The sequence below is a fragment of the Corylus avellana genome, chromosome ca5, assembly GCF_901000735.1.
Source record: "Corylus avellana chromosome ca5, CavTom2PMs-1.0".
Taxonomy (NCBI): domain Eukaryota; kingdom Viridiplantae; phylum Streptophyta; class Magnoliopsida; order Fagales; family Betulaceae; genus Corylus; species Corylus avellana.
Genome location: NC_081545.1, coordinates 6,089,014 through 6,115,848, shown reverse-complemented (window position 1 = coordinate 6,115,848; position 26,835 = coordinate 6,089,014). Strand labels below are relative to the sequence as shown.

The 26,835-nt window shown below is 37.9% G+C and overlaps 1 pseudogene; it reads right to left on the bottom strand.

The window, feature by feature from the left end:
• Window positions 1–2,548: 2,548 nt before the first annotated feature.
• Window positions 2,549–20,826, bottom strand: LOC132181645 (probable terpene synthase 9; annotated as a pseudogene).
• Between the last annotated feature and the right edge of the window lie 6,009 nt (window positions 20,827–26,835).

Genomic DNA, 26,835 nt, shown 5'->3' with positions numbered 1-26,835 from the left:
AATATATATATATATATTATATGTTTCAGAAATAAATAAATAAATATATATTTTTTATATTAGGTTTATTTATATTATATATATTCACCTTCTTTTTTTTCTTTTCTTTTTTTATGTTAGACTCCTGACGTGCTAAAAATAGCACGTCAGAAACCTGATATCAAAAAACAAGCGGGATTTTCAACTTTTTCCCTCTTTATCCCTATCTTCTTTCCCTCTTCTTTTCCCTTTATAATTCTATTATATATTCATCTTCTTTAATCCCTTTTCTTTTATTTCCAAACTCAGCTCTCTCTCTCCTCTCTCAATCTCCCTAGCCTCTTCTCTCTGTACATCCGGCCACCAGCTCCTCTAGAGGGAAGAAGAAAAGGAGAAAAATAAGATCGAGGAAGAAGAAGAAAAAGAAAAAAATGGGAGAAGATCAGAAGATCCAGAGAAGCAGCAGAAAAGAAAAGAAAAAAAAAAAAAAAAAAGAAGAGAAGAGGATCGAAGAAGAGAGGTTTTTGATTTGAAGAAGCTCTGATTTGGTTTATTTTGATTTGATTTGAGAGATTTTTGATTTTTGATTTGAAGAGAAGAAGATCGAAAGGTTTATTTTTTGATTTTTTATTGATTTTATGGTTTGGGTTTTTGAAAATGAAGGAAAGAAGAGAGAAAAGAGAGTGAAAATGGAGGAAAGAAGAGAGAGAGAGAGAGAGTGAAAATGGAGGAAGCAGCAGAGATCAGGGAGAACTGGGACCGGAGAAGACTACTGTTCCACAAATAAAAAAAATATTTTTAATTAAAAAAAATCCAGAAAAAATTAAAAAAAGAAAAATTAATTTTTTTTAATAATTTTAAATTTTTTTCTGGATTTTTTTTATTAAAATTATTTACTGACGTGTCAAAATTTGACACGTCAGAAATTTTCTGACGGGTTAAATTTCAACACGTCAATAAAATTTCTGACGTGTCACAAGTTAACACGTCAGAAATTTTTCTAACGTGTCACTCTTTAACACGTCAGAAAATAATTTCTGACGTGTTAGTTATAACACGTCAGAAATTTCTGACGGGTTAAAACTTAACACGTCAGAAATTTTCCATTTCTGACACCTATAATCTTCACGCGGGAAACACGTCAGGAAGGCCCCGTCAGGAACGTTTTCTGACGTGTCAGACTACCTGACATGTCAGAAAACGTCCGTCAGAAAAAATTTAATTTTTTGTAGTGTATGGATGTCCACCTCAAAGTGATTATGGCTCAGCACATTTGGGCTTGTGAAATGCTACATTTTTCTTTTCTTTTTTTTTTCTTTTTTCGAAAGTTAGTTTTTAAATGATATGTTATTATCCTATGAGTTAGTGTCATATTTTCCAAAATAATAAATCTAATGGGATGGTGACATATAATTTGGGAACTAAGTTTTGGGTGTTTGGTGCGATGTAAAATAATAATTAACAGAAAATATTTTTCATTTGTTCGAAAATTCTTCTTTAATTTTCGGAAAGAGGTTTCTATTTTTGAAAACCATAAATCATTTTCTGACTTTGAGCATCTTATTTTCAAATTGATGGACCTTGCCAAGACCCCCGCTAGGACTTGATCGGGACTTGCTTGAAACTTGATCGAGACCTACCTGGGACTCACCTAAGACCTTGTCGGGACCTGCCTGGGAATTTACTAGGACACGCTTGGGACCTGACTGGACCTGCACGTGACCCACCCGAGACCCAACTGGACCTACCTGGGACCCCGCTGGGATCTACCCGGGATTTGACCGAGACCCTCCTGAATTGGCCCGGGACCCCACCAGGACCCGCTCAGGAGTCGCCTAGGACTTGACCGGGACTCGCCTAGCTTAAAATAGGTCCGAACCTGTAGGTTACTTCCTTGGGACTCGCCTAGGACCTGCCCGGAACCTTGCCGAGACTCGTCCGAGACTCGACCGCGACCCTGCTAGGACCTACCTAGGATCTTGCCGAGACTAGATCAGGACCTAACGTTGGAAAATATTTTCGGCAGAAAACATTTTCCTTGAAAATGATTTCTTAGAAAACATTTTCTGGTATTTGGCATGTACGAAAAATCAGGCGGGTCCCAGTCAGGTCCCCGAAGTTGGAAAATGTTTTCAGTAGAAAACATTTTTTTGGAAAACATTTTCAGTTGAAAACATTTTTCGGTATTTGGTGTGTACGCAAAATCATATTACACACAAAATTACGAAAATGTCTCTATTAGGTCTTGGGCGAGTCCTGCCAGGGTCCCGGGCTGATCCCGACGGGGTCTTGATAGGGTCTAGGTGGGGTCCGGCCGGGTCTTGGGTGAGTCACAGTAGGGTCCTTGCAGGACTCGGTTAAGACACCTGTAAGACTTGGTCAGGACATTTTTGTAATTTAGAGTTTAATATGATTTAATGAAAATCTATATATATATATAGAAGGAAAAAAAAATTGGGATTTTCCATACACGTCAAACACCATAAAATGTTTTCCAAAAAATCATTTTTCAAGTTAAAATATTTTTTTGACGAAAAACATTTTACGTCAAAACAAATAGAGTATAAGTTTATTCAATAGGGATAGGTTTGACAATTAACGAGGTCAAATGATCTTTAATCACCACAGTCGATGTCTCCAATACCATCTCCATGTTGGTAGATGCATTGAGCAGTCCGTGCCATGTTTATTGACATCTTTACAACGGATTTTGGGAGGGTACTTTTGACATCTTCACTTTTCTCCGTGAATAGTTGATTAATCTCTTTATGTGGTCTTGAGCTTCTTCTTTGGATACACTTTCTTTGTACCATGCAGAAGAAACAAAAAGTAGAGTAAAAAGAGAGATGATATTAATTGCATTCTAATTAATATATAAATATGTACTTCTTTCATTGTCAAAATTTGTTGCTTTAGTCGAGTAATGAGGGATGCCCAGTATATTGATATTATACATCTTACTATAACTTTCGTTCCAATATTAACTTGACAATCCATGCTTGAAGCAATCAAGTGCTTCTTTTGATATGGTGCACCCAAGCAAAACATAAGCATGGACAATGGCTGCAGGACCACCCACAGAAAATCGATGAATTTTCTAGGTACTCGTCCACAGTTGGAGTACTGTATCCACTGGAAAACCACCGTGCTTCTATTAAATGTGCTCTACAAATCTTTGACCATTGCAATGAAAAACTAATGTATGCCAATCAGACATATTTAATGCCCATCACAAATGTATTTCTGTTAATTATTGTAGTTTTCTTACTCCTTCCTTAATGTAGGAGAAAGTGTCCAAGTCCTGATCTTTTAGGACATCAAAAACCACTTCATTAAAATAGTTAAGCATGGCAACATAGCAGATCTTCATATATTGGGAAAGGTCCTCCATTGCCTTTATCTCCATCTGCACAAAATATTAGAAGAGGATTGACAAGAAAAAAATTTACATTAATTGTGATCGAAGTGATGATGGTTTGGACAAAATAAAATAAATTGTGGTAGAGTTGATAATGATGTTTGTTTTGTTCTTATACCGTTCCACAACAGCGGCGACTTAAGGATCGCCCCTATTGACAGGATTAAAATAATTAAAAACTCATTAGTGGCGACCATAAAGTTGCCGCTATTGACAGAATTAAAATAATTAAAAACTCATTAGCGGCGACCTTATGGTTGCCGCTAATGAGGGTCAACAGCGGCGACTTATGGGTCGCCACTATTGATAGGATTAAAATAATTAAAAACTCATTGGCGGCTACCATAGAGTCGTCGCTAATTAGGTAAACAGCGGCAACTACTATAGGTCGCCGTTGATGACTGGCAAATAGCGGCGACTTTAGGGTCACCGCTATTTATCCCTGAAAAAAAAAAAAAAAAAATTATAATAAATATTGGGGCAATGCTATTGACCCTACATATATAATAGAAAAAATTATTTACCAAAAATTCACCTTCGATAATATGTCATTATTTCTTTTATATTAATTATTGGCGAATTTTTTCTATTTTTCTATTCTTATTTTATATAAAAAATCAAAATTAATTTTTTTCTTTTAAAGAAAACAAATTCTCCTATTAATTATTATTGAAGTTTTTTATTTCTTATTCTTATTTAAATGTTTGATCGAACAACCTACCGATCTTGGTGAATTAATTTGATTGATTGTGATAGGAACAATTGATCAATCAAACATCCGATCGATCTAGGTGAATTAGTTCAATTGATCGTGATATGATCAAATGATCGATCAATCATCGATCCTAATGAATTAGTTCGATTGATCGTAATAGGATCAAATGTTCGATTGAACATCCAATTGATCCTGGTGAATTAGTTCGATTGATCTTGATAAGAACAAATGATTGATTGAACATCCAATCAATCCTAATGAATTAGTTCGCTTGATCATGATAGGATCAAATGTTCGATCAAACATCCAATCGATCTAAATGAATTAGTTAGATAGATCGTGATATGTTTAAATGATCGATCAAACATTCGATCGATCCTAATGTATTAGTTCGATTGATCGTGATAGGATCAAATGTTCGATCAAACATCTGATCGATCCTAATGAATTAGTTCGATTGATGTTCATAGAATTAAATGTTTGATCGATCTTAGTGAATTAATTCGATTGATCATAATAAGATCAAATTATCGATCAAACATCCGATTGATCCTACTGAATTAATTCAATTGATCGTGAAAGGATCAAATGATTGATCAAACATCCGACCGCTCCTAATGAATTAATTAGATTGATTGTGATAGGATAAAATGATCGATCAAACATCTGATCGATCCAAGTAAATTAGTTTGATTGATTGTGATAGGATCAAACGATCGATCAAACATCTGATCGATCCTAAGGAATTAGATCGATTGATCGAGATAGGATCAAACGATCGATCAAACATCTGATCGATCCTAAGGAATTAGTTCGATTGATCGTGATAGGATCAAATGATCGGTCAAACATCTGATCGATCCTGGTGAATTAGTTTGATTGATCGTGATAGGATCAAATGATCGATTAAACATCCGATCGATCCTAATGAATTAGTTCGATTGATTGTAATAGGATTAAATGTTCGATTAAACATTTGATCGATCCTAGTGAATTAGTTCTATTGATCGTGATATGATCAATTGATAGTTTAAACTGGATACAATTGAAGGTTCAATCGAACATTCAATTGAACTGTAAGCTTTTTATATTATCTTAGTGCCTTAGTTATATAGATCTTATGTTATCTTTGGATTTTGTATTATTTTATAATTAATTATAAGATAAATATCAACTTAATGATCTTTATCATAAAAATTTATCAAACGAAAATTTTTAGCTAATAGTATAATAATAAAAACATGTGACAAGAGAAAAATTAAAAAAAAAAAAAGAAACAGAAATAAATAAATAAAAATTAAAAAATTGTAAGTATAATTAAAAAAAAAAAAAAAACCCTAAATAGCGACGACATATTGGGTCGCCGCTATTTGAGATCAATAGCAGCGACTTCGCCTCTATTGATTGTGCAAAATAAAATTTGCGCCATCTCTGGAATTGGCGCTAATTTTCTGAAATTTTCAGTCCATTTTTTATGTTTTCTGTAAATTTCAGACCATTTTGTTTGACCCAAATCCCTAACCCCAAAGTCCCACCCCCTCATCACTCTCTCACTCTCACTCTCTCTCTCTCTCTCTCTCTCGATCTCTCTCTCTCACTCACTCCGGCAGCTCTCTATCCGGCGCTGCTATATCTCTCCGGCGCACTCAACTCCCTCCGGTAGCTATCTCTCCGGCGTACCTCTCTCCGGTATGAACCCTTATTTGGTTGCTTGTTAATATACTTTCAAGTAGTTTGATCTATCAATTGAGTTGAGTATATTTTCTTGAGTTGAGTATTTAAGATGCCTCTATGGTTTCATTGTTAAGAGATTCAAGGACTAATTGCTGTTCGTTTTCTCATGGTAAGAGATTCTATAAGTTTTGTGGAAGTCCTGGAAGTTTTGTATTTTTTTGAAATCTTTGTGAAGTTTTTATTTATGAATGTGTCGAATTATTGTTGAATCTTCACTGCTAGAAAAACGGGGCTCCAATCTTTATTATGCATCTGAATTGGAAAGGTGGGAGTGGACTTGATCTTGCATGAGACCCACCACCCAAAGAGAGTTGTTTGGCTGCGCCATTTTCAGTAGTAGTTTTACTGCTTCCAGTATTATTATGTTTTGTTCTTTGACCCAGGGATGATGCATGATTGTAGTGGAAGTGATCACATTATAAGGGTGGGCATATTTGAGTTATTCATCATGACCCTTTCTGCGCAGAAAGGCTTAGCAATTCTAGCACTTATGATTAAGATGAAGGGCAAGAAAGTGATTCTCACTTTGTTATTATATAATTGCTTAATTATGTGATCTATGCAGTTAAATCTCACTTTCTTGTTCATCTTTATGGTTTTTTATAACGTAATTATTTGTTAGCTAACCAATGCAAGAGACATTCTCTTAAAACTAGTGAGCCCCAGCAGTGGTCCTGTCTCCTTAATTGATTCAACCCAAAGCGTGCCCTTGAAAATCACCCCCAACCTCATTGCTCAGCACGCGTTTATGCTTCTTTTTTGGCAGGCGGCATAAAATTCTTCTCCCCATTCAAAAACTCCAAAATCCATGGCTTATGGAACTAATTATATTATAATAAAGATGAACATTATATTAATTTTTACTTAGTCTTGTTAATAAGATCAAGCATATAGTAATTTTTTCAACGGTTTAAATTCATTTGAGAGGCATATATATATGCATTTTATAATTAAGATTGTTTATGGTGACGACAAACACCCAAATGGTGATGGAGTCATAGGCTTTAATGCATATGTTGTCTTGTTTGGCATGGTCTTTAAGGTTTGGGAAAAGAGTTGGTTTTGATTGGATGAAAGAGGTTATTGTGGTTGGAATTGTTTGCTAAATTTAGACTTTCTGTTGCCAAAAACAAGCCAGATCTCCCGGTTGGCTTTTTCTTCTTGTATTTCTAATTCAACAAAAGCTAGCTCTCAAGATAAAGATAACCAGTTTGCGTGTGTGTATGTATATATATCTTTACACATTCATAATTTGTAGGCTTTTTGACTTTGTCATACAGTTGCGATGTATGTAGAGCTGTTGTTCTGCTGAGGACAGCTACATGTAGCTCAATTATAGGACAACTCATCTTCTTAACTGTACAGATCTCCAGGTGTCTTTTTTTGATTGCTTACTGCTAGCAGCAACTGTCATCAAGTCACTTGTATATATGCTTTGCTCTTCAATTTTTTTTTTTTTTTTTGAACTTCACTTTCTTCCAAACTGTACAAAGGTTTTGAAATTGCAATTTAATGTTATTCTTATCGTTAGGATTTTGTATTAATTATCAAATCCCTAATAAGTCAAATATCTCTTATATTCATGTATACTCTTAAAACCTTTTTGAAAAAAAAAGGATGGTAAGTTAGGTGAAGAGAAGTTGCTGTCAGTATTCTTATTCTTAGGACGCCTTAGGAAAATACTCAACTCAAGAAAATGTATCTTAAATATTTTGGACCACTTGGCTGCCACTGATTCTGCTGGTTGCCATCGCGACTCCATTCTATCTCTGGCTTCTGTCAAGTTGAATCAGTTACTGATTATGTCATAGCAATGTATAACTCTGCATTTTTAATATGGACAGTTACCATCTTTTTATTTATTTCTTTATTAGTTTTCCCCAATCTCTGTCTTTATGTGAATATGTGGTTCTTTATATATCTCTTTCTTTTTTCTTTCTTTTTTTCTTTTTTTTTTAAAATTCTTTGTGTATATAATTGCAGATAGCATCTTTGAATCCCGTGCATCTTCTGGCAGGAACCTTCGTCAAGCTAGAAAAGAACATTGAATTAATTAATTGAAGCAAATACTTAATTAATTAATTAATTTTTCAATAGAAGCAAATACTTGATGAAGGATATTTTATTTAATTTGGTAATGAACAACCTAGACTATAAGAGAGATTTCATTTTATACTAATTAATGGAAACTTAGGATGTTCAAAATTAAAGTTTCTAAATCAAGATGTTCATTGAATGTAGGACTTGCAGCAATCAAGTGGAAATGATTAACGGAAATGGTATTGAGAAATTAATTGAATTAAAGCCTAGCGACTAAGGTTTTGACTTTGTGCATGATTATATTGAGTTTAATTAGTCATATCTCTGATCCATTCAGGCCATATGGCCATGGGTTGTCTATATACCTATAAGATGATAGAATAGCCAACTGGTTTCTGATGTGCATATATCAAATTCCTCTTTAGCCTGTTTCAATTCTGCAAAGAGCCCTTGCTTTGTTACTTGATGAGAGGTGCCGGATTTGATGGAGAACATTGCTAAGGAAGTTCATTTGTTTGCAATCTTTTGAATGTTTTTGTTTTCTCTTCTCAAACTGGAAACATTTATGAATAACTCAAGTACAAAACACTTTTTAAAACCAAAAAAAAAAAAAAAAAAAACCTCCATAACACATTAACAGGCAATGCTCTTTTAAAGCATTATTACAACATCGCTCTACCCAATATATATCCAAAAGGTTTCTAATGATATTTAGATGATTAACATGATATTTTATCATTTAATATTTTAATACTCCAATATGATGGTATAGCCTATATCCCAAAAGCGTGTTCAATAACAGCATTCTAATAAATATCTTAAATATTCCACTAAGCATTATTTTAATCAATCAACCAAAAAATAAAATAAAAGTAAACAGAATTTTATTCTGCATATAAAGAATTCTTTTGTTCTACTTTGGGTGGGCCTGATTTTATGATGTTTTCTGAGTTTTTAGTGATTAACTGGGACATGGGGTCGAAGGTATGTCATTTGCTTGCCTTAAAGAGTTGGTGGTGTACATTTGGTGACGTACATCACCAACCTTGAAATTGCCACTCCTGGGATTAAAGTCCAATGTCCATAGTCCACTAAGGCCCTTCATTGCCATCTGTAAGAGGCAGCTTCACATTAATCAATTATTGACTATAATCCCAAAAGAACAAAGACATGACTTCTAAAAAGACATCTTCAGCATGCCTCTTTAATGTCATAACCCTTGTGTATCTTAGGTGTTGGTAAATAGTTCCAAGTAGAATAGTTCTATATTATAGAGGTAACGTTTATCTTTTCTAAACGCGCTTGTAATTAAACGTAGGGAAGGAGTAACTTGTGATAGTGACATCGAGATGGATAAGAATTGGATGCAAGAACCTATTCGATGTTTAGATCGATATCTAAAAGGACTTAAAGAATTCCTTACAATGGCGCGTCCATGTGTGGATGTAAATGGTATTATAAGGTGTCCATGTCGTGATTGTGCAAATCAATATTTTCGTCATATTGAATTGGTGGAGAGTCACTTGTATCTACATGGAATTGATCACACATGCACTCGATGGATATTACATGGGAAGAAGATCCGTGTAGTATAAATGTGACTGTCAACTTATACACTGATACAAATGCGAGGATAGAGGAAGTTGATGAGATTGAAGAATTGGTAGGCGATGTTCAAATGAGGACATTTTTGGAAGCCAACATAGGTGAATCCTCTACTAGTCGGGGTCTGACAACTGACAATCACGAACTATGGAAAGATGGCATGGGTGAACTTTATCCAGGCTGTGATAAATTTACAAAAGTAGCTTTTATTTTGAAGATGCTTAATATAAAGACGATTTGCAACATGAGTAACAAGGCATTCGATATGATTATTAAGTTGATAAAGGAGGCCCTTCCTGATGGAGAGACATTGCCATGCTCGTACCGAGCAGCAAAGCGATATTGCCAGGACTTGAGTTTTGGTTATAAGTCTATACATGCATGCCAGAATGATTGTGTGCTTTTTTGAAAGGAACATGTTGATAAAGTACAATGCCTAACATGCAACACTTCAAGATGGAGTTGTGTTAAGGGTAGCGGTAAGAAAATTCCTCAAAAGGTCTTGCGGTATTTCCCAATAAAACTGAGGTTGCAACGATTGTTCATGTCGAAAGATATGGCCAAAACTATGAGGTGGCACAAAGATGAACGAAAAGATGACGGCAACACTCTAGGACACCCAGCTGATGGTCTTGCATGGAAAGAGTTTGATAAAGAACATGAATGGTTTGCTCATGATTCTCACAACGTGCGACTTGGTTTGGCTAGTGATGATTTCAACCCATTTGGTAATATGACTACCACATATAGCATATGGCCATATGCTATATGTGGTACATCAATATAGATAATGTCGCTGCTATTGACCATCAATAGCGGCGACATCTTGGTCGCCGCTATTGACCACAAATAGCGGTGACCAAGATGTCGCCGCTACTGATGGTCAATAGCGGCGACTTTATGGTTGCCGCTACTGTCCATCAATAGTGGCGACCAAGAAGGTCGCCGCTATTGATGGTCAATAGTGACGACTTTTTTGTCGCCGCTATTTAGAAACATCAGTAGCAGCGACAAAAATGTCGCTGCTATTGACCATCATCAGCGGTGACATATGACCCATTTCAACCTTTTTTGCGGCAACAAAAGAAATGTAATTAGCGGTGACTTTTAGTTGCTGCTATCGAGCATCAGTGTCGAATTAATACCGGCAACTGAATAGCGGCCAAGGGTCACCGCTATTTATCAATTGCAGCGACATTTTGCTCATTAGCGGTCGCCATCAATGAGCAAATTTCTTGTAGTGAGTGTATCCACTGGAAAACCACTGCGCTTCTATTAAATGTGCTCTACAAATATTTGACCACTGCAATGAATAACTAATGTATGCCAATCAGACACATTTAATGCCCATCACAAATGTGTTTCTGTTAATTATTGTAGTTTTCTTACTCCTTCCTTAATCTAGGAGAAAGTGTCCAAGTCCTGATCTTTTAGGACATCAAAGACCACTTCATTAAAATAGTTAAGCATGGCAACATAGCAGATCTTCATATATTGGGAAAGGTTCTCCATTGCCTTTATCTCCATCTGCACAAAATATTAGAAGAGGATTGACAAGAAAAAAAGTTACATTAATTGTGATCGAAGTGATGATGGTTTGGAAAAAAATAAAATAAACTGTGGTAGAGTTAATAATGATGTTTGTTTTGTTCTTATACCGATCCACAACATCAGTGAAGGATTCAAGCTCATCAAGCGATCCATATATATCATACATGTCATCAATAGCTAATGTTGGATCGGGACATTGACCATGTCATCTAAAAACTAATTGGTGTCCAATAAGGGAAGCCAAATCCTTTTATAGCATTCGAAATCGCACCCTTCAAGACATGTTGTAAGACCCGTCCAAGTGAGCCGAGTGGCATTGTTGAACCTCGACATGACACTCCTGCGACTCGAAACCATGACCCTAGCTCTAATACCGTTTGTTGGATTGGGCATTTAATCATCTCATCTAAAAACTAATTAGTGTCCAGTGAGGGAAGCCAAATCCTTTTATAGCATTCAAAATTGCACCCCCCAAGACATGTTTTAAGAGACATCCAAGTGAGCAGAGTGGCATTGTTGAACCTCAATAGCTAATAATATGCATACAAATTTGGTGATGCTGATTCTGCACTTGGAAAACTGGTGCTCACAAAATGATCCCCATTGCCCACAAATAATTCTCCATCAACCTGTCGCTTGAGAAGGGTAGCTTATCTTTAAAACCTAAGTCTCTCCACCACCTATATATATATATATATGAGTCAAACTCAAACATGTTAATTATATTATGGGAAGTCTTCTTTGAAGCATATGGATCAAAGTAAGACGTTTACCTTGCTAACTCCTCAAGCTCTCGCTGATATATGGATTGCACTAGATTGCAATCTAACTAAGCCAACTCAAGCAAAGTCAAGTTCTTTGCAGTATCCTTTTGATAGAAACCAATAAAGTTTCGTGATTCAACTCTTTGTATCCTCCAATATAGGGGGATTTCCAGTGATTGTCTCACTTGCTCAGCTGAATCACTGTCCAATTTTCCCATTAATGATTTCGATTTTTGGACGGCTTCTTCTAATTTATTTTCTCCATGCATTCTAAGATGAGAGGCTTCATATAAACTCAAAAGTCCCTCCATGTCACTACTTAAGTTGTTCATGAATCTCCCATCTTTGCTTCTGAATTTGTCAAACACATCTGCATGTATTGCCTAAAATCACCCAGAAATGAGTTGTCTTAAAACTCGAAACTGCAAAGCAGTGGTGTAAAGATTGGTAGTGAGGTGTGGATACAAAAGAGCAAGAGCCTCTTCAATCTCCTTTTCAAAGCGGTAAGCAACTCCTAACAACTGCATCGTGGAATTCAAAGCAAGCTTCAATAAGACACCACTGTCTTTATTATTTGACGCTAGCAAGCATTTAGAATTTCCTTTCAACTCCTCCAATCGGGGGGCCAAACAACTCATACTACAACATAAAGAAATTTTCTTAATAAATAGATTTTGGCGGAATACTTTCTACTACATTCTCATGGAGTATAAGTAGGTAAGGAGTTACAATTATAATCAAACTTCAAGTTAACAAGATAAACTTGAAGTGATGTAATAAAAATCTAAGAGAAGAGATACAATAGAGGACTTAATACAGAAGAGAGAGAGAAAACTAACCAAATATAACCGCAAGAGTCGTGGTTGAATGCAACCAATTGCTGGTTGCAGTCAATGATAGAAAACACGGCTAAGAGTTGCAGTAGAAGTAAACAACTCATAGCCGTATGTGACAACGCTTGAGCGCTATAGTGAATGCACTCGAGCCCACTCGTGATGTAAAGTAGCCGTTGCTTATTAAGCTCAAGTGCTATAGTGAATGCATTGAGCCCACTTGTGATGCCATGCTTGTTGTGTAGATCATCAGGTTCTTCTATTGCACTAGCAGTTGTTGGAGCATTTGCTGCATGAGTAGGAAGATCATCAGGAGGTTCTAGAGTGTGCTTAACATGCCCCCTCAAGCTGAAAGGGGATGGAATCATTTTGAGCTTGGACTTGAGAAAAAGAAATCGTGTTAAAGATAATCCTTTGGTGAACAATCTGCAATTTGGTCTGCTATAGAGATTAAGGAGATTGTGATGTCTTTACTAAGCATTTTTTCCATGACATAGTGTTAATCAACTTTTATGTGCTTTGCTCTAGTATGGTAAACTGTATTGGTAGCCAAGGATAAGGCACTCACATTGTCACACCACACAACTGGAGCAGCTGAGAAAGGGATTTGAATTTCATGAAACAACATTCTTAACCAAAACAGTTAAATGGTAACAATAGCCAAGGATTAAGACGCAGCCTCATTGCTTGATCTGGAGACAACAGGTTGTTTCTTGGCACTCCAAGATACCAAACAATCATTGAGGAACACAGCAAAGCAAGATGTAGATCTTTTGTCATCAGGGCAACCTGCCCAATCTGAGTCACAAAAGGCGTTCAGCTGTAGAGTAGTCTTGGAGTAAAACAGGCCATGATCCAATAAGTTTTTGAGGAATCTTAAGACTTTGTTGACTGCAAGCCAATGGCTTGCACTAGGATGGTGTAAGTGCTAGCAAAGTTGGTTCACAGAAATGCTATTTTAGGTCTTATCAATGCGCAATATTGTAAGGGTCGCACTACACTTCTATATTTAGAGGGATCAAGTAACACTTCTCCATCCATTTTGGAAAGTTGGGAATCAGAGGGACAAAGGGACTTTGCAGGCTTTGCTCTAGTCATCTGAGTTTTGTTGAGCAGCTTAGTGACATATTTGGATTGGCAGAGATGAAGACCTCCAATGCTATGAGTGAGTTGTATGCCAAGGAAGAAGCTTAGTGATCCTAAGTCCTTTATAGGAAATTCCTGTTGCATGAGTTGGACTAAAGTATTAATCATAGCAGGGTGTGTCCCTATAATGATTATGTCATCCACATAGATTAGTATAAATATTTGAATATTGCTAGAGATAAAAATGAAGAGAGAGTTATCAACTAGTGAAGCAGTAAAACCAATATCTAATAAATAGCTAGAAAGCCTATTAAAGCTCTTGGGGCTTGTTTAAGACCATAGATGACCTTCTACAATTTGCACACCAAGCTCTTGGGGCTTGTTTAAGACCATAGGTGACCTTTGGTTGTTCTATGTAGACTTCCTCAAATAAAAAAACCATGAAGAAAGGCATTAGAGATGTCCAACTATTTAATCATCCTATTGAAGTAGACTGCCAATGCTAGAATGACTCGAATGGTAAATGGCTTAATAATTGGGATGAATGTGTCAGTATAATCAACTTCAGTTGTTCGCTCAAACCCCTTAGCAACTAGCCTAGCCTTAAACGTTTCCACAACACCATTTGACTTTCTCTTAATCTTGTACACCCACTTGTTATGAATCACATGTTGGTGTTGAGGCCTAATACACAGAGTCCATGTTTTGTTGGAGAGAAGGGCCTCAAATTCAAGACACATTGCTGCCTACCATTATGGGTTAGAAGCAGCTCTACTATAACATGAGGGTTCTGATTCAAGTAGAACATTATGGTAGCTTAGAAGAGGATACCTAGAGTGGAACATTTTGAAGTCAGAGACGTGTTTTGGTTTTTGGATTCCTGCTCTAGACCTTGATCATGGTGTGGGATGGGAGAGGGATAGGAGGTTAAGGTAAAGCAACAGCAAGAGGTTAAGCAATAGGGTCATCCATAGGTTGAGCAGATTGATCTGCAGAGGAAGAAGATGAGGGTGCTGCAAGAACTGAGGGTTCTGCAGTAGGTGTTGTGCTTAAAATGTGAGTCCTAGATCTTGTAATCATAGGGTGGGATGGCATAGTTGCATAGGTCACAGTATGGTTTAGGTCAACATGAGGTAAGGTTGCTGGATGTCTCCCTTGAAAGGAATAGTCCATCCTAGGGTTACAGTTCAAGGCTTGGTTGTTTATCTTCCTACATATTTGGCATGGTACTCAAGAACCATAGTTGAAGGGAGATGCCTGACTTGGGCTTGGTTATGATTGTGAAGCAGTAGAAGTGTTGTACCTTATAGCAGGAGAGCTATACCTTGTAGCAGGAGTAGTATTGTACCTTGGTGTTGTACTAGAAGCATCAACAGAGAATCTAGCAGCATGTGTTTGTGGTATAGGGGTGTAGTTTCTGGATGGAAACTTAGCAGGGTATGGACCACAGCCTTTGAAGGACTTCTGGCCTTGCTCCTGTGCAAACAGGGCAAAGGTTGAGGTATCTGTAGATGAAACTTGCTACTAAATGAGCAGTGTTTCATGGTTGATAAGCTCCTCTTGAAAATCATCAAATGTGAGTTGTCTTTCTTGGGTTAGAAGGGAGATAGTAGTAATAAAACTATTAAAGGAAGGGTTGAGAACATTGAAGAGGAATGAAATCAAATCCTCATCAGGAATAGGTTTCCCTACAGCTGCTAGTTGATCAGACCATACCTTGGCTGATTGAATATAATCTAAACAGATCAAGGAGCCTTGGTGGAGACTCAGTAATTGTCTTTTGAGGTTGGCAATTTGAGACCTAGAATACTGGTGCCCAGGATATTGTACGCTACCGTCCATAACACTAGTAGCCCGATTGAGTCTGACTTCGGGTGGCCACGCCACTAGTGATGTATGTCCTGTAGTGACCAACCATTAAGCATGGCTGCGTCAATCACAAATAACCATTAGATGCAAGGCCCATATAACACACACATTTTACCATAAAATTAACATGTATAGTAAGTCCATAGTCGTTATCCCGCACGTATCGGTGTACCATGTTATACGATGTAATTAGTTTTATCCGTATTTTACATACATGCTCTTACAAGCCTCATTATCATTACCTTGTTAAGTAGTACATTTTCATAAAGGATAGAGTTCATAATGTAGCAAAATGTATTTCATGAGAGTTGTAAATATGCATGTTTGGTACACAAAATAATCGTGCAATGCGAGAAAAGAAATGGCGAGCATTACGTGAGTTAGTACTAACCCGGGTCGTACAAATCCTCCGAAAAGTCCTCCAAGGGGTCCGAGTTCTCCAAATCTATGAAAAAACCTAACATTAGTCCTACGTACAAACTAGAACGAACCTAAGACATAAAAACAGGGGCTATTGAATGATTAGCCAAAGTGGCGCTCCCCTAGAGTTCTTTTGGGCGAGTGTTCAGGCTCCTGGCTGAACATTCAACCAGAAGGTTTAGGTCGAACCTCATTTGGTCCAAACATCTTCCTAAACCTCTCAAACTAGTCTGATGGCTATCAAAAGGATTTCTAGCACCTCCTATCCTAAAACAACGTCTCCATGCATAGGAAAATACGTTCAACAAGAATGGAATGCTAAACAAAGCTTAGGTCAAGATTAAAGAAACAACCTAGCTAGAAGTTCAAACCAACAACTAAGCTAACTAGAAAAGAATTATAACTACTATGCAAAGAGAAACCTTAAGTGTAGAAGGTTACGTTCTTGAAGCAAGGCCTCCAAGACATCACCTCTCCTCCTCCAAGAACTCTAACAACTCACAAACACACTCACACAGAGGTTCCAGAGGGCACAAGGGCGAAAATGGGTCTTATTGGTGGACAGGGGGGGGGTATTTATAGGTGGGAAAAGCTGTAAGTTCTGTAAGGGTAGTTCTAAAAAGCAGCGAACGTTCGTGTCCTATTTACCCAACGGTTTTAAGGTTACATTGTACATTTGGGCATTATCCACTAGTCAACCAAAAGCCAACAAACGTTCGGCCGGTCCCCACACGAATGTTTGTGTATTATTTGCAGGTGAACTTTTGCATGCTCCCCCATGCGAACATTTGGCCAAAAAGTCTAAAGTTTTCAAAATGCCCTTTCAGCTATCCCTAGTGACCCAAAGTCCAAATTAACGCTCTAACTAAGCTATCTAAGCCTAGTTAATTATTTGGGTCACTATAGTATCAAGTCCATAAATTGTGGATAGTACCTTCTCAGAGAGTGTTACATTGATCCAGCTGACTATACATTGATCCTTTCTATTCTAGATGGTGAATTATGGATTGAGTGTTTCCTTCCTACTGTCATGGTTCAGATCCATCAACAATGCCTACTAGCTCATAAGTGCACAGGATTGGAAGAAATTGTGTTGTCCAACCAAGGTAGTTTGGACCTTCAAGCTTTCCATGGAATTGGAAAGTGTAGAAGGAGAAAAAGTTGGTGCCCAAAGGGATGTGGGATTTGCCATTGCGAAAAGATAGATAATGATGAAAAAGAAAGAAATTTGGGGCGTGTGCCTACTAGGGCTCTGATACCATAAAGAAATTCTTAACAGATAGATTTTGGCGAAATACTTTCTACTGCATTCTCATTGAGTATAAATAGGTAAGGAGTTGCAAGTATAATCAAACTTCAAGTTAACAAGATAAACTTAAAGTACAATCTAAAAGAAGAGATACAATAAAGCACTTGATACAAAAGAAAGAGAGAACTAATCAAATATAACCACAAGAGTTGTGGTTGAATGCAACCAATTGCTGGTTCCATTCAATGACAAAAAACACGGCTAAGAGTTGCAGTAGAAGGAAACAACTCATAGCCGTAGGTTACTACGCTCAAGCTCTATAGTGAATGCACTCGAGCCTACTCATATGCAAAGTAGCCGTTGTTTATTATGCTCGAGTGCTATAGTGAATGCGCTTGAGCCCACTTGTGACGCCATGCTTATTGTGTAGGTCATCAGGTTCTCTTGCTGCACTAGCAGCTGCATGAACAGCAGGATCTTCAGGAGGTCCTGTAGTGTGCTTAACACAACACAAGATTACATTACATGCATGCCATGATCACTAGAAAATGAAAATGAAGAAGTACATGAGAGCAAGTGGATTTACAGTGTAGGGGGTGCCTAAGGTCTCAATGACATCTAGTTCCCAAATGCTACGATGGTAATGCACCAATCGCTGGGTATTCCCTTGTGAATACTCGTTAAACTTTGAGACGATCTTGCCTCTTCTGCTATGAGTTTGGGAAATTGAATTTCTTTGGCAATTAAGAGTAACGCCACATGAGCTTGGGAGGGAGAGACACATTATTCCATTAGGTAGATGTTATTGTCATGAACAACTTGACAAATTTATTGCACAATCCATCTGAAGCCTTCTTAAATATAACAAACATTAGCAGTGCTAAATCACCGCACATGGATGCCAACATATAGAATATTTAATTGAAATAGAAAGTTAATGATTGAGTCAAAGTGGTTCTCATATTATATTAAATTACCACTTATTCTAAAAGCTTAAACTTATAAAAATTGATAAACATAATCACAAAATACGACCGTCAAATTCTAGCAAAATCCTCCCAAATCGTGGCGAGGAAGATGAAAAGGAGGGAGGATTATGCATGAAGTAAAATTTGAGGGATAGAAAAGATTATGTTAATTTACTATAATAGTATGACGTGACAAAGTAGCAGATTCTACTAAATTACTTAACGAAAATTGATTGTATAGAGTAAACTGTTATTTTAGCTTACCTTAAAGATCTATAAATTATTTTGGGATAATTACTTTTCCCCCCATCAATTACAATGCATTGTCAATTTGACCCCATGAATTGGCAACCTTACTACCCGACCCTATCAAACTACCATTTTGTTCCCAAAACGCCCATTCCGTCAATCAAAGGCATTGACTCAGACAGTTAACCCATAACATACGTGCACCCCACATGTCATCTTGAAAATTTTTATCCCACTTTTGCCCTCACGTGCGCCCCGTTTGTAATCATGCATCAAGTCCAAAATTCACAGTAATATATGGAAATGGAATGGCGGTGCCATTGCTGCTTCTCATGGCCTAGCAAAGTAAAAACGAGCAGCTATTCTTTTGCTTCCATTTCCTCATAGCCGATATTCTAATTGTATGATGCACACTGTACAACCTCGTTATTTATAGCACAACCCAAAAAAAGGGGGGAAAACCGAGAGAGAGAGAGAGAGAGAGAGAGAGAGAAAAGATAAGTTAAAGGAAGATTTTTGGTTAATTTGTGAGTTTGTAGCAGTTTGATCTCTAGCTCTCTCGCTCAGAATGCTAAGGCTCGCTAGGGTTTACCAACTCTTCTCCACTGCGCTTCTCATTGCTTCTGTCCTCCTCTCCTTCTTCACAGGTACACATCGTTTTTGCTTTCATTTTCCATGGATTAGTTTAGGATTTTCATGGTTTTGGTGTCTACAATCTACTTCTTGATGCCTCTACTATCACTACTGAGATCTAAGAGAATTTAGCGTAGCTTTGAAAGAAGAAGAATTTTCGTTCAATGTTTTGCCGATTGTGCTCTAACTTTTGTAGTACTGTGTTGATTATTAAATCCATAGTGAGGGCAAAAGTAGGATAGAAAATTTTAAGATAGCATGTGAGGTGTACGTAATGGGTTGACCATATGAGTTAACGACATTGACTGATAGAATGAGGGTTTTGGGAATAAAATGGTAGTTTGATAGGGTGGGGGAGTAAGGTTGTCAATTCATGAGGGCAAATTGACAATGCGTTGACCGTCTGAGTTAACACTATTGACTGACAGAATGGAGGTTTTGAGAACAAAATGGTAGTTTGATAGGGTCGGGGAGTAAGGTTATCAGTTCATGGGGGCAAATTGACAATGCGTTGTAGTTGATGGGAGGAAAAAGGTAATTACCCCAATTATTTTTTATACCACATTGAATGATTTGTAATTTAGGACAAATACATGGACCTATAATTTATTTGTTATAATACAGAGAGTAATTTGTAATTTAAGTCAACTATATGGACCAATTTTACATTTATCATTATAAAATATAGAAATGTTGAAATGCTAAAAAAGTTGAGAAATAGTATCATGCCATTTTTGGACATTGTCAAAGAGAGCCCTTTGATTTAACAAGGTCTTGACTCTTTTCTTGTACGGATTTTTTTTTCCCAAGCAAAATGGGAAAGGGGTTTAAGTAATCAAAAGACGGAAAAGGTGTGGGCTCCCCTATAACAGACCCAAACTTGAGAAATAATAGTGCTAGTAAACATAACAAAGTAGGAAAATGGGCCAAATAAATGGCCCCGTCCTCTCAAAGGGGTCGCATAAAGTGATTTGAAAGGCAAAAAGAGCACAGGAAGGATCACAAACCTCAAGAGGTTCATAAACCCTAATAACAGGTGTAAGAACCTCTACAAGTCCAAACCCAATTGTACCCCCAGCAAGGAACAATATCAACCTCACAAAGGAAGTCGATACAGGAGCGGCATTGGTAAGATCTGGATCTGGAGCCAAAGAAAAGGGAGTACTGACTCCAGTAGCACTAGTCTCCATAGCAGAAATCAGCCTTAAGTACAAAGGGAGACTAAACAACACAAAACCTAAGCAAAACATTAGAAAATACAAGGAAACAAATGGAACAACAGAAAATACAAGGAAACAAATGGAACAACAGAAAATACAAGGAAATAGATGGAACAACAGAAAAAGAAACACAAGTTGAAAAATAGCAAAAAACCCAATAAACAGAAGAGATGGCGGTGATGAAGGCGGAGGAGTGGCCAGGAGGAACCATTGACCAGGGCATGGGGATCACGCGCCGGCGCGTGAGATTCATGCTTAGGCGTGTGAAGCTCACGCTTCGACACGTGCTGGGCGGATGACTGATCCGGAAGTGGCGGTGGAGAGTTGGAAGGTTGCTGATGATGGTGAACTGGCACGTGTAGACTGGGGTTAGCCTGAGGAAAGCAGATCAGGTTTTAAAGAAAACCCATCTAAGAACCAAACTCGATCCGACCTGCATGGTGGAAAATGGCAAGCAGCAGTACATGAGAGTGGCGGGGATGCGAATGACCATGGAGGATGGCACCCTAGGGTAGCGGAGTAGTGGTCATGAGGTGGAGCAAAAAATTTGTGCTGAAGGGTGGCAAAAAGTCCAGAGAAACATGCAGAAAAAAACTTGCCGGAGAAGAAGAGGAAAAAGAAAAGGAAAAGGAAAAGAGGAAGAGGAAAGGCTTCCCCCTCCCCTGACAACCACATTAATGGTGGTAGAAGTCTTCACAAGGCTAGGAGGAGGATTTTCTCTACTTAGAGAGAAGGAAGAGTAAGAGAAGCCTAATAACTCATCACCCATCCTTTTGATTCCTGCGGTATGGATTATTGGTTTGCAATGTTTAAGCCAATCACACAATCACTGATGCATCTTTTAATCACATAGCAAATGCATTCAAAAGACATAACAGCCTTTTGGCTGGGAGGGACACAAATTTGGGCGAAGATATATATGGCATCATTTGGCAAACTCCATTTACACAAAATAAAATCCTTAAAAAGCTAAAATAAAAAGAAAAAGAAATGGTACATGTTGGGTCCAACTCCAACTTGCTTTTTACCAAGGTTTGGAACCAAAGTCTTTCCTAATGCAGTAAGACTTGTCACCAATTATGAATGCACATGACCCACCAGTTTCTTTTATTGGGCAAGCACTGACTTCTACAATTATTCAAATCGGAAAGGTGCAGATCGAGGACTATAAATCACTAATAAAATGTCAGCCTATCTGTGCCAAGGATCGTGGTGGTATAGGATTGATGTAGTGTAGGATTGTGATGAACAAGAAAAACAGCAAGTAGAAGGGATAAATATTCTTAAGATTATGAGACAATCACAAGAATCTAAGAAATGTTCTTAGAAAAAAGAGCTCATCTAGGGTTTAAGAAAAAAACACAAAGAAACTCAACTTTGAGTAATTTTATTTAACAAAACTCGATAATCAATAAGAACTAAATTGCTAACGGCTATATGCATATATTTATAGCCCAAGACTACTAATCCTAAAATAACAATGAAATAAAGTTGGTTTAGAAGTCTATGAAAGAAGACTAAACCAAATAGAAGACTAATAAAGAACCTAATATGAACTGAAAAATTGAAAGATAAGATAAAATAACAACTTAACAAAGAAACATAATTTAAAACAAAAGATTAAAACTAAGATAAGTATCTCTGATGTCCATCTGCGGAACAGATATACCCAAGTGCACTCGATCGCAACTACAGGTGCGATCGATCGCACTACCAGAGAAGGATGTGCTCGATCTCACTCACAGGGGGTGATCGGTTGCAGTTTCAGGGACTATCATTTCGACATCAGGACTAGGGCGCTCGATCGTAGCCAATGTGTGATCGATTGCAATTCCAGAGAACCCTGCTACTGCACGAGTCTGGGACCTTGTCACCATCTTTCGGGGTGTCTTCACACCATCATTTGTTCGGATCTTTCTTATATCTTCCCAAGCCATCTGGTTTACATCATCCTCCCCAGGTTGGACAGAATTTGATTTCGAATTCAGATCTTCATCTGGCGAATCACTTGTGAATGGAACAAGGTGTTTGACATTAAAAACATAAGACGTCTTGATATGGCTAGGTAGCGTTAACCGGTAAGCATTTGAATTGATCTTCTCTATAATCTCTACCAATCCAATCTTGCGGGCAGCCAACTTGTTATATTCACCAACTAAAAACCTATCTTTAGTTAACACAGCCTACACAAAATCCCCCTCCTCAAACTCGATGGCACGACGCTTTTTATCCGCATCATCCTTATATTTTGTAGTAGATTGCTATAAATTCTGGATGGTGAACTTGTGACCGGCTTGTATCTGAGCTATTAAGTCTTCCGTTGTAGCATGTGTTCGCTTCAAATCTAGAAGAGGTACCAAATCCAATGGGGCACAAGGATTACTCCCATAAATGATGGTAAATGGGCTAAGGTCGGTGCTTCGGTTAGTGGAACGGTTGTAGGAGAATTCAGCTTGGAACAATTTCTGGTCCCATGACTTGACATTCTCCCCCACCAAACTTTGAAGTAAGGCTCCCAACGATCGGTAAACAACCTCTATTTGTCCGTCTTTCTGTGGATGATATGCACTGCTGAAATCGAGCTTTGTATGTGATAACCTCCACAAACATCGCCAGAAGTGGCTAAGAAACTTGTGTCGCGGTCGGATACGATAGACAATGGCAAGCCATGGAGGCGGTAGACCTCTCTCAAATATAATTGTGCGATATTTACTGCATCGGCGGTCTTTTGCATGCAATGACACGCTCCACTTTTGAGAATCTATCAACAACTACAAAGATGGAATCTTTACCTTTTTGGGTTTTGGGTAAGCCTAGCACGAAGTCCATGCTCAAGTTGGTCCATGGCCCATCCAGAATAGGAAGAGGCATATATAACCCGGCATTAGTAGCCGACCCCTTGGACACTTGACATATTCTACAGCTCTTCACAAGTTTGTTGACCTCTTTCCTCATACTCAGCCAATAAAATTGGTCTGCCACCAATTGTAATGTTTTATCCCTTCCCATCCTCTTTCCTCATACTCAGCCAATAGAACTGGTCCGCCACCAGTTGTAATGTTTTATCCCTTCCCATGTGACCTTTATTATGGTGCTCATGGATGATTTTCAACCTTAGACTACCTTCGGGAATGCATAATTGAGTACCTTTGAATAGGAACCCATTATACAAATTGAAGTCTCTTCGCTCGCCCGATGACACCTCCTCAATAATAGGACCAAAAAATGGGTCACTAGACAAAGAATCATTTAATAATTCAAAACCTAGTACCTCTGATTTCATGATGACTAATACTGATGATTTTCGGCTGAGGGCATCTACCACTTTGTTCAATGCTCCGGACTTGTGCTTGATTGTGAAGTTGAATTGTTGGACAAAAGCAGCCCATTTAGCATGTCGAGATGACAGTTTATCTTGACTGCTAAGGTGTTTTAGTGCTTTATGGTCTAAGTACAAAATAAAGTCGTTGTAGGCGAGGTATGAGCTCCAATGTTTCAGTGCTTATACTAATGCATAGAACTCAATATCATAAGTGCTATAATTGAGTTGTGCGCTCTTCAATTTCTCACTGAAATAGGCCACCGGTTTGCCTTTTTGGCTGAGTACCACTCCAATGCCTAGTTGTGATGCATCACAATGCAACTCAAAAGGTAAGTCGAAATCTGGAAGGACTAGTAATGGAGCGGAGGTCAATTTGACCTTGATCAACTCGAAGGCGGTAGTGGCTACTTCACTCCATGAGAATTTACCCACCTTTGTACACTTCGTAATCAGTGCTAATATAGTGCTAATATGGTGCTAAAGTTGTAAATAAAGCGCCGATAAAAAGATACTAACCCTTAGAAACTGTGTACCTCATATAGTGTAGTGGGGAAAGGCCCATCTCGAACTACTGCTATTTTAGACTCATCCACTTCTAACCCATCTTTGGACACCACATATCTAAGAAAAAGAACGGATTCCATCATGAAATTGCATTTTGTCAGGGCTGCGTAAAATTTCTCCTTGGGCAAGACACTTAGTACCTCCCGTACATGTTGAATGTGCTCCTCAGTGGTAGAGCTATATATAAGGATATCATCGAAGTAGACGACTACAAACTTTCCAATGAATGGGCGGAACACCTGATTCATAACCCTCATGAAGGTACTAGGAGCATTAGATAAGCCAAACGGCATCATTAACCATTCGTAGAGTCCTCGCGTGTTTTGAATGCAGTCTTCCATTCATCACCAACCCGTACCAACATTTGATGGTATCCACTCTTCAAGTTTAACTTTGTAAATATTGTTGCCCCACTCAATTGATCTAATAAGTCATCCAATCGAGGAATAAGAAATATGTACCTTACTATAATCTTATTGATGGTGCGGCTATCAACACACATTCTCCATGATCCATCTTTCTTAGGTGTAAGTAAAGCTGGAACTGCACATGGGCTCAAGCTCTCCCGAATATGACCTTTGAATGGTAACCCCTCTACTTGTCAGCGCATCTCTTCATGCTCCTCGGGACTCATGCGGTAGTGTGGTCGGTTGGGGGGATTAGAACCGGGTACCAAGTCTATTTGGTGTTGAATGTCGCGAAGAGGTGGTAGCTCTTTGGGTAATTCTTTCAGGAACTCATCGGAAAATTCCTCCACCAATCCCTTGATTTCTTCCTAGACCGCCTCCTCCGTGGGAGTGCACTCCTTCCCAACTAGGACATATACTTGATTGGAATCACGCATCTCCTTAATGAATTCCCTCTTAGCCAAGAGATTTTGGCTCCCTCCTTTAGAAGGTTTAGGTTTGTCTCCCAGATTAGGCAAAAGAGTGAGTTTCACATTATCAACCAAAAAACTATAGGTGTTCTTCCTTCCATCATGATGAGCATTCCTATCATATTGCCATGGCCTTCCCAGCAATAAGTGGCATGCATCAATGGCCACCACGTCACACCAAGTTTTGTCTTTATATCTTAATCAAATTGCAAAAGTCACAAGGCAACGTTTGGATACTATTACCTCGTTTCCCTTCTTGAGCAACTCCAAGCGGTATGGTGTAGGATGTTTTTCTGTTTCAAGGGCTAATTTTCAGACCGCTTCTTCCACCACCACGTTTTCACAATTGCCTCTGTCAATGATAGGTTTGCATACTTTTCCCCCTATAGTGCATGTGGAGTAAAAAGGATTGTGGCGCTGCCCATCGTCACCTTTGTTGTGCCAAATACTACATAAATTAATAGATAATATTTAGTACGTTTTAACTCGCAAGTGCACAAGATCAAAACAATAGTATAGTGCAGCAAGTACGAGGTCGATCCCATTAGGATTATGATTTCGTTTCGAATTAATTAAAATATCAAATTGTAACAGATTTGATATTAAGAATAATAAAAAGATATAAAGATAAAGTAAAGGTAAAGGCAGGGTTTTCATATCCACCACTAATTATATTTAGCTAATATATCAATATGCCAATGTTTTGATCATGTTATGCATACCTAATGTTTGTCAACCTAAGGGCATGGCATATACTCCTTAAGCTATATATTTCCCTAAACAACGAGTTAGGCATGGCGTATATTCTAACTCTTTTTTCTTTTCTAAGGGATTTAGCATGGTGTATACTAAGTTGTTCCTTAGGAAATCATATATTCTATGAAAATCGACAAACACATGAGGCCTAGGACATGGGCGTATACTCCCGGTTCCCCATGTTGATTAACCCAAGAACCGCGGTATGGATTCTTTTGTTACTTTTATTAAACCCAGGATTCAGCCATCCAAATTGATTTAACTAACTAGTCCATACTACATGCATATGTTGATCAGGCACACACATATGAGGAATTCATGCAAGCAGGTATTAATTAAGTTAAATAGCACAATAAGATCATTACAAAGGTGCCAATATTGAAATATTAAATAAGCATAATTAGCGCTTCAATCTAGCTCTCCTTAAGAGTTAGTTACACATAATTAAAATAAAAAAAAATAAAAAGAGAACGAAAAGAAAGAACCGAAAACCGCTCCTAGAAGTAGCCTCCAAATTCCTCTCCCCAAGTTGTGCCTCTTCTAAGGATGTGTTGAATTGTGAGGCTTAGGGGTCTATTTATAGAGCTTAAGAGAGTCCTAGAAGACCTAGTAATCCTAGGAATTTTGGAGATTTAAGTCCAAGTCCAATTAAGATAAAGAAAACCTAAGTCCAAATCGGAATAGGATTGGCCCAGAATTGCGGTCTTAACTTGCGGCGTGATTTTGGCCTTGCGACGCTCTGAATTGGGAAAATATTATTTCACAATGATTTGTAACATCTTGAGTTATATTTCCAATACCGCTTGAATCACCTCAATCGGGTATCTGACCTGAAAGTTATGGTCAAAATACCGAGAGGTATGCAGAATCCAATTTTGCCTCCAATCCGATTTTGACTATTATTTGAGAAATTCCGATTTACTCTTTTCCTTTATTGGATTAAACTTAACCATGATTGGCTAAGCTTAACCATATCTTCTAGG